This window comes from Delphinus delphis, chromosome 1 (assembly GCF_949987515.2).
Source record: "Delphinus delphis chromosome 1, mDelDel1.2, whole genome shotgun sequence".
NCBI classification, from domain to species: Eukaryota; Metazoa; Chordata; class Mammalia; order Artiodactyla; family Delphinidae; genus Delphinus; species Delphinus delphis.
This window is the reverse complement of record NC_082683.1, coordinates 73,834,283-73,843,927: the sequence shown is the minus strand read 5'-3', so window position 1 is coordinate 73,843,927 and position 9,645 is coordinate 73,834,283. Positions and strand designations below refer to the sequence as shown.

The window sequence follows — 9,645 nt, the reverse complement described above, 5'->3', positions numbered from 1 at the left end:
AATTTGAGTTTTACGTTTGATAGCATATACCATAAGTTGTGAAAAACACAACAAAGAGCTCGAAAACCCTCATTTGAATAACATCGACTTTAGGAACAGCTGCTAAGATAAAATAAATCCAAGAAAGCTCAGCGACCAGGACGCGATTGCTTTTCTTTTTAAAGGGACAGGCAGATTCACACACGATTGTTAAGTCTTAAGCAGTTACTTTAAATCAATGCCGTACTTTAATTGATATCTAAGTTTTTCAACTCTGAACTTTTATGTGGGTGTTTTACCCAGTATATAGAGGATTGTATTCCACTGTATTTCAAGTGGAACAATTATTTGATGACATCACTGATAGAGGTTTACAAAGCAGGAAATAAAATCCACCAGAAATCAAGCCTTCAGATTGCTTCTTCCCTGAGAATGCAGAAAGAGAAACTTTGCCTAGTGAAATAGAAATAATGAAATCACGTGGAAATTTATTACTAACATAAAATTGAATTGCCAGTTGCAGAATAAAAAGATAAAGACTGTTTTGTTGATTGCAACACCTCAGCCATCTCTACTGAGATTCATATTACAGAAAACTCTTCATTAAAATAGTTACCCAAAAGTCTGGGTTTTAAAGAAGGAAAGGTGAAACTCTTTTAAGAAAATCCAACATATTAAAATATAATCTTATAGAATGAACAAATAATGAGATTATTTGTTCTACGAAGGCGTCATTCATCATGCAAATAGATTTATCATAATTTTAAACATCTAGTTTCACTAGTACATTCAGATTATGACTTGATTTCTTTTTTTTTTTTTTTTTTTTTTGCGGTACGCAGGCCTCTCACTGCTGTGGCCTCTCCCGCCGCGGAGCACAGTCCCCGGACACGCAGGCTCAGCGGCCACGGCTCACGAGCCCAGCCGCTCCGCGGCATGTGGGATCCTCCCGGACCGGGGCACGAACCCGTGTCCCCCGCATCGGCAGGCGGACTCTCAACCACTGTGCCACCAGGGAAACCCTATGACTTGATTTCTAAATGCATTATTTACACATGACTTTTGCTGGAATATACCTGTAACATAACCTATATATAGGTTACCTATATACCTATAATACATAGAGCAGGGAAACATATACCTATAATATACCTGTAACATAAAGCAAGTACTAGCCAGAAAACATAGTGCTGTGGTCTGAAATTTTCAACAAAGCAAATCATTTTGTGCAAAGTTATATTTATCAATGTGTCTTAATTTTTCTGGCCTAGTTAAATTAGTAAAGAAAGAAAGAAAATATAATTTAGAAAAATGTTAATATCTAAGATACATATTTATAATTCAAAGCATAGACACAGTCCCGCATTTTCCCTGCTTCTCATTTAATTATTCCATTCAGTCCTCTGTAAATAACTCCCATACTTCATTTTTCACTGACTTTTTTGCTCACTTGACTGTTTCCACATGTGGCACTTGAGTATATTTGTGCCAATAAAATGAAATATCACACCATCAGGTCACTTCATGAAAGTTCTTTTTTCAGTGTATTATCAGGATGCTTTTGGCTGCAATTATCAAACAACCTAACTAGAAGTCACTTAGACCATGAAGCATCTATTGTTTACTAAACAGAATGCCCAGAGGAGGAAAGGTAGGTTTGGGAGTTCAGTGATGTCAGCATGGACCCAGGTGGCCCAGCCAGTATTTCAGCCCAGGCAGTCAGACTCAAGTGTCAATGGATTCTTCTGTGTTTCTGGGAAACTCTGAGTTCCTGTTATGAGCAGCGGTCTAAAACCTCAATCTCTCACACAGTAATCGTTCAATAAATATTCATTAAACTGTTAAGGAAATTTTCAAATAAGAGCAGGGAAACTAAGACTATGTGAAATAAAAGGGTGCTTTGGTGCAGAATTATATCACAGCTCTTCAAGTTAATGCTGGATCTTTGTGCTCTGTAGTTTTTACATAGATTTCAGTATAATTAAAAAAACATTTTGAGTCATTTATAGTCCCCCTACTTCCTTGGAGGGTCTTTTGCTGTCCACTCAATGCTTGGGGTTTAAATCTGCCAGCTTAGAAGAGTAGATTGAACCAAATTGTTCCGCATGAGAAAGGTTTAGAGGCCACTGTAGTCAGCAAGGTAAGCTTTGTGCAGCGTTTCTGTGTGTGTGCATGTGTGCATGTGTGTATGTTTGCATGAATGTTCATTGCATTTCCTAAAGGAGGTATGCTTCTCTTTTGGAAATACAGGGTTTGAGAACTACTCTGGTTGGTACCTCATCACTTTTCTGTGATAGCACCTTATTAACTGTTGGAGTGACTTATGCATAATCAAGTTTTATATGAAATATTTTTAAATCAATAAATCAATTTTGGGACAAATGGAGAGTTGGAAACCAAAGAGTTAGCTTGGTAAAAGTCATCAGGTTCAGAAAAAACAAAAACAAAACCCCCAAAACAACCAACCAAACAAACAAAAAACACTTTCTAAAGAAATCGTAGAGCAAAACATTCAGCAGACCAGACAAAATCTAAAGCACTAAGAGCGAACCACCCAGAAGATGATCAAGCATTTTGGCCGCTGTTCTGTGTGTTTGTATATGGTGGTGGGGCATGGGAGGTGGGGTAGGGCAGGGAGGCAGGACGGGTAATGAGGAGGGATAGTTTTCTGAGAATCTTCACCTCGGTGGAGGTGGCAGGAAGGGGGAACCACAGTGGTCTGCTTTTTCTGCAGACTCAGCCAACACTTTATAAATGGCACAGGACTGTCATTTCAAGCTGAACCACTACTGGCCCAAATCCAAAGGGACTGGCCAGAAATGAAATCATCTTTGGAAATGCAGCATGATGCAGAGGTTCACTCACATAGCTAGAGGAGCCAAGCCCAGCTAAGTGTAAGGCCACCTTTTAGACCCGGAAGCAGACCTAGTGGTCTGGTCTCTGCTTACTGCTAGGCGTGCAGAGTCAGGATTGCCCCAAGGCCCTACTCCAGTTCCCTCTCCTCCACTGAGTACTCCCTGACCACTCCAGCCCTCAGCGAGGATTCTGAAGTCTCATGGCCCTTGGAATTTGTCCTATACCATTTTGTAGTTAATTATAAACAGGCTTAAGTTGATCTTGTGAATAAAATGAGGCTACGGATATGAAAGTTCCTCGTACAGAATCCAGCAAGACTTTGTTTCTCCACCCTGCCACCCCTGGAAAGACAATCCTGGCCAGAACACAGAATTAATGAAAATGAGGCCATTAAGAGAGGTGAGCCAGCCCCTCTTCTCCTCTGTTAGAGCATACAGGCCCTGAAAAGCAATGGTCTTCACTAGATCCAGAAATTGTTGCTGCTACTGAAATAATCCAGATGGTATGAATTACAGCAGAAAGCCTTTCTAAGTTGGCCCATTATTATCCAGATTTGAATATACATGGTATTAGAAGCAGTGTGACCTGAATGTTTGCTGGGGTATTTGAAACACTGGTTTCTGAGGAACACATATGAGTAAATAGGGGGTGGATTATTAACTTACTACATGTATTAAAATCAGAGCCTATTTATTTCAGCAAAATTAAAATATTTTAAAATTATAATAATACATACTTATAAAAATTCATAAGTCACCGAAGTTAATCAAATGTAAAGCAATCTTACTATTAACAGTATGGTTAGCAACCCTCCAGGGAAGGCATGAAGGGGCTGGGACTACAGAGGCAAACGTGACCAACAAGGTCCCTGCCTTCAGGGGGCTTACATTCTAGTGGGAGGAGACAGGCCATAAGTAAGCAAACAAGTAGACAAATAAACCAGACATGGGGAGGTTGCTTTACATATGGAAGTGGGATCTGAATGACGAAAAAGAATCCGAGTCTTGAAACCTTCTTGGAAGAGCCTTGCAGCAGAGTGAATGGCAGGTTCAAAGGACCAGAGGAGAAAAAAGGGGGCCACTACGGCTGGCACTTTGCATAACCAAAGTAAGAGTTCTAAGAGGGGTATAGGGGCCAGATCATGCATGCATGACTGGGTAGGAAGTTCAATTTCATGCTAAATACAATGAGAGGCCATGAAAGATTCTTAATTGAAGATGGGGGCCGGAGGGCAGCAGAGAGGATCTGATCTTCATTTTTGAAAAAAACGTAGGGGCAAGAATGGAAGACCGCAGACAGGTTGGAAGAGATTCATTCACACATACACACAAACATAGAGAGTTTAAAATACATGTATACTTTTCCTTCAACTTGTTATTAGTGTGTATTTTTAGAATTCCTCTTTGAAATTATGTTCACAGTCACTTTACTGTCTTAGAAAATCAAACACATCTTGTTTTTTGACCTTTCCCTATCCACCCAAATGCAGTAACTTAGTTGGAAAACACAGGTTTTGGCATTTGAACATGACTCCAGAATGTGTTCATCAGATTTGGCTCTGAATAACTTTTGGATCGTTCCAAAAATCAGATTTTTTTCTCAAAAAGAGAATTCCTTTCAAAAATTCAGTGTCTCCTAATGTGATACTTGTGAGCAGCATCATTGGAACATGTATAGAGCCTGCCAAAGTGATTTATTTGGAATGAAAAACATCCATTTGAAGTTATATTCATTTATTCACAAATAATTATTGAGCACCAATCACTGAGTACCAGGCACTGTTTTAGGCACTGGGCATACATCAGTGAACAATCAGACAAAATCTCTGTCCCCGTTGGGCTTACATTCTAGTAAAGGGAAATGGACTAAACAAATAACAAATGAAAAAAAAAGTAAGCTCTGTACTATGGTTGAAGATTACATAAGAGCAAGGTAAGAGATATTTAGGAAGCTGGAGGGGGTTCCAGTTTTAAATAATGTTGTTAGGTTGGGCCTCACAAGAGGGTGACTTTGATTAGATTTGAAAGGGGAGAGATAAGTAATATAGATTTTAAGAGGAAGAACATTCAAACAGAGGGAATAGTGCAAAGGTCCTGAGGCAGGAAAGTGCCTGGCAAGAACGAAGAACAGTGGCTAATGGAGAGAGTTGTAGGATATGAGGTCAGATAGGTAAGGAGACGGAGGGCAGGTCATAAGAAACTTGTAGCCACGGAAAGAAATTTGGCTTTAACACTGGCTGGGGGGAACCAAAACAGAAAGTCGTCATGATATGAATTATATTTTTAAAGAATTACTCTGACCACTGTGATATAGACTACAGAGGAGCAAGGTGGAAGTTTTGATGTGTTTTGGAAAACAGCAACACTTGATAGTCACATCCCCTTAATTTTGCTAGAAGGGGGGGAAAGTAGGCACAGTTAAGCATTAAAAAACATTCTAGATTGTGTCTTTCCCCTTTATTTCCTTTACCATAGCAAAGTTCTATTAAGTCCAATTCCTTTACCTCTGGGCCAAAAAGCGTCCTTAGACTATTTTCAGGCTGTAGCCAAACTCTTTATCTTGTCCTGTACATTAGTCAGGATCTTCTTGGCTGCAAGTAACCAAATACCTGACCCCAAATGGCTTAGGTGATAGGCCACTTGCTATCTCATATGTGAGCAGTCTGGAGGTTTGCAGAGCCAGGGTAGGTTAACTTAGCCACTTAGTGACTTCTAGGTTCTGGGTTACCTTTCCTGTATTTTTCTTGCTCATTGTTGCGGGATGTGCCACCACAGCTCCAAACATGTCTTGCTTACTGGAGGATGGCCAAGGCAAGAAGTAAAGAAAAGACTTCTTAGGGGCTCTCAGGGACAAAACCCTTCCCCTGAAGTCCCCTTCCCCCCACTTCCCATTATGTACTCACCAGAATTAGGTCACGTGCTTAGCTCCTAAACCAGCCATTGATAAAGGGGGATGAAGTATCAAGACCCATCTAGACCAGTGGCTCTCAAAGTATTAATTGGAGAAAGGGGGGGTGGGCACGGGGATTTTAGGAGGTGATCCCCAAGACACTTTCAGGGAGTTTGCAAGGTCAAAACTATTGTTATAATACTAAAATGTTATTTGCCTTTTTTTTTCTCCCATTCTGAGTGTACAGTGGAGTTTTCCAAAGGCTACCTGAAATAGTGCAATAGATTAAATGCAGCAGATTTGAAGATCCAATTGCCTTCCATTAAGCCAGACACTAAAAGATATTTGCAAATTTTTAAAGTACTATGATTCTTTTTACTATGTTAGGGGGAAATATAGTTATTTTCCATAAAAATTTGCTATTTATGATAAGATGTAATTATTATTATTTTAAAATAAATATTTTTAAATTTCTCAGTTTTAATTTCTAGCATAGTAAATATCAATAGATATAACCCACATAAACAAAAGCTCTTTGGGGCCCTCAAATATTTTTAGGAGTAGAGCAAAAGATTCTAAAGCACTAGTTTAATCAGACAGCTCTGATTCATCCTTGCGGCTGGGGGCGGAGCCGAACTTCCCGGAGCTCACCTCTGCCTGAGCCAAGCCTTCTTAAAATCCTGCAATGTAAGTGGTTAGGTCACAACAGGGAGTGCCAGACGCTGCGTATCGAATCAACCGATCTCAAAGCTTCTAGCTAATCGGAGAGTGAGCTCTCGCTTTTTGACTGTGAGGAGGTTAAAATGGTCAAAATGAACCTGGAAGTGTTACTTCAAACTGTCACACTAAGTTGCTTCTTAAGATGGGAAGGGGTGTGGGATTTTGGGGGATGGACAGTTGAAATTTCAAAACCCCTCTCGGGAGCAGGTGTAACCCCCTTTACTCCCATCAGTTGTCTGGGTTAACGATTAAGGTAATTATTGGTAATAACTGGCTTTCCTCCCTACCAGGCTGCGCTAATAGCGTCCTTACAATGAGGGCCCTAACTGGCGATTCGGCTGTCATTCACTTATGCTTAACAGCATCAATCCAGGCCTCCTGATCGCTTAGGCCAAAGGCAAACAGAATTACCTTGGTTTCTGAAGTTGTCGCCATGGCATGTTCATTTTCTCGCCTTGATCTTTCATTCAGGAATGGGGATATGTGTGTGTAAATTGGAAGGGGGCACTCCTCTCTCCCTTGTTCTTCAGTGTTAATATTTCTTGTCCTTCTCTCATACTATTTTGGTTTCAAAGTGCTCTCAGGAACCTCCTTAAAATACCAAACCTGTTTTTCCTTTCTTGAGTAAATTTCTTGGCTTCACTTAAAAAAAAATCTATCCAAGTACATCTTGTGTTTATAACTCAACTCATATGCCTGCGATTTCTCCATCTGATCTCTTTCCTTTCTCTGGCCTCTCATCTTCCCTGGAGAATTTTAGGCTGCCGTGGAACAGGGGAGGAGCCTGCATGACCCCGGCTACGGGTGTAGCAGGCATACATTTTCTTTGCGCATATTTTGATCAGTGAGTGTGGGACTTTTTTGCATAAACGTCTAGTTCACAAGTGCCTTTTCTTAGTCTTTCCGCTGTCTTCCGCCTAGGTCCATTTCTTGCCCTAATTTTACATGAACTTTCTCCTTGGCATTCTCGTCTCCCGGCGCTTGAACCTCCCTTCCCCTAGGCCTGACCTAATTCTGGGTGCCGGCTGTTGTTTGGTTTATTTCCCCACTTTTGCAAGCGCACGTGGCTTTTCTGGGCGCTTCACCTTTGATCCTAGGGTGGGTGCTGGGGTTCACTGGGGCTCGGAACACGTGCTTTAAAACAGACACGACTTCCCCACCCCGCCCCCAGCCCCACGAAGCTTTGGGCCCCGAGCTCCGCGGGAGTGAGGAGGGGGTGGGGAGCAGGGCCCGGCAGGGTGAATCACAGGGCGTAACAGGTGCCGCAGCTGCAGCTGCGCCAGCACCCCGCTTGGGCTCTAGGGATAAGGTTTTCTTTTTCTCCGGGTTTTTTTGGAGGTGGGGAGGAGACTCAGGGGCCCCCACCGGACCAATGCAGGCCGCGGTTGTTCATCGCCTAGCAACTGGCGGAGCCAATGGGAGGAGGCTGGCCTGCGGCGCCGAAGACGCGGGGGCGGGGTGGGAACCTTGCAAACCTGCAGAGCCCGGGAGGCTGCAGCGAGGGGAGAGGCGGAGCCCGGCCAGAGGCGGGGAAGGCGGGAGCTGGAGGTGGAGGCGGGGCCGCCGGCCCGGGCGCTGCGTGGCGCGGCGCCTGTGCGGGCCCTCGGGGCTGCGCGAGCAGGTCTAGGACGCTGATCGGTGCGTCTCCGCCGCACCCGGGGGCCGTGACGGTGAGAGCCTCGCCCCGCGCTGGGGATTGTGACGCGCTCGCCCGGGGAGGGGCGACGGCGCCGGCGGGGACTGGGGCCTGGGTCCTGGGGCAGGCGGGCGGGGGGGTGGGCGCCGGCGGGGGGCGGGCGGGAGGGCGCGGAGGTGAGCACCGGCACCTGGCGCGGCGCCCCGCTTCTCTGCGGGAGGCTCGGCGCGGCCGTTGGGGCCGTTGGAGGAGGAAGGCGAGCGGTGACCCCCGGCCGCGCCTGGAGGAGGAGGTGGGAGGTAGGTGCCAGCTCGGGGACAGCTCCCGCTGGCGGTCGCAGCGCTAAGCCCCAAATCCTATCGGGGATGGAGAGAGGGTGGCGCTTGGCGTGGGATGACGAGCGACGCGGGGACGTGGGGGAGGAGGGGATGGCCAGTTTGGGGCTGAGGTGTCCGCTTAGCAGAGGCTGCGGGACTCGCGGGCTTGGGGGATTGTTAGCTCGAGCCGCAGGGGACAACCGTTAGAATGAGTTGCTGGTGGCCCGTGGCCACTGCAGAGGAAGAGAACCCCGCCAGCGGTCTAGTTAAAAGACCTGGGGAAGAATTTACATCATCTACAGGCAGGCATGTGTGAGAATATTTTGGTGTAGAATTTTGTGGTAAAGTACAGTAAACTGAATTGTGAGCTCCCCGCTCTCTTTCGAGCCTATGCTGATCGCCCAGTTATGCAAGTCACTTGGGCCCAGGAAATGGAATCTGCTAAATAATTTGTTCTCAGCACGTTTATATAATGTGGGGATCTTTAAGTTATTACCCCATTTCAAGGTCCGTAGTTGTGATTGCCAAGTTACCATTACTTGCAACGGGGATAATAGTTTTTGTTCAATCTGAGACTATTGACATATCCCTTTTCTGGACCCCATAATGGGGTGACGATTAGAAGAGGCACTCCTCCCAAGGGTGGTTCGGTGTAAGAGGGGCTGCCTGGAATTCGAAATTGCTGGGCTCCCCTAACAGTTCAGATTAGAGTCTAGATCTAGAGTTGGCTGTGATTGATGGGAGCCTTGGAATCCTTCATGACTCAGGAGGGATTGGTTTACTGTTTAAGTAGGAGAAAATTCTGGTAGCCTTGATCCTGAACTGAAAAGGTAGGTATGACTTGACACATTTAGGGGACTGAGCAAAATTTGAAAAAATTAGAGATCTGGACAGAGAAAAAAAAAATGCCTTTAAAGTTTAGGTCAAGCTATCTCGAAATTTAGGAGTTTGAGGTAGGTTTATGAATTTGGATTCAGTCAGCAAAACTTAATCCATCAAATCTCCTGTCCTAGAGCTATCATAACCTACAGGTCTAGGGAGCTTTGGTTATTCATTCAAATTAAACAAATAAAAGCTAGTAACTAGTTTGATGCTCTCTTCTGCCTGCTGTCAGTGAAAGTTTCTCAAACAAAATGGTTCTGTGAAGAGAGGATGAGGAACTGATAGTTAAAATGAAGGCTCTTTTGGTGGCTTGCTGGACCCCTTCAGCCAAGTCATTTTATATCCTTCCTTCCCCCATCTGTACAA

General features: G+C 44.3%; 1 protein-coding gene across 17 annotated transcripts in view; it reads left to right on the top strand.

Moving 5' to 3' along the window:
- Positions 1-7,969: 7,969 nt before the first annotated feature.
- Positions 7,970-9,645, top strand: part of SSX2IP (SSX family member 2 interacting protein) — a 43,173-nt gene continuing 41,497 nt past the window's right edge. For 9 of the 17 annotated variants that reach the window (XM_060024527.1, XM_060024482.1, XM_060024556.1 and 6 more), the window contains exon 1: positions 7,992-8,114. The gene's annotated coding sequence lies outside the window, so the exon portion shown is untranslated. Of the gene's footprint in view, positions 8,115-9,645 lie in introns of all 17 variants that reach the window. The other 8 variants (XM_060024578.1, XM_060024576.1, XM_060024572.1 and 5 more) reach the window with 3 other exon arrangements.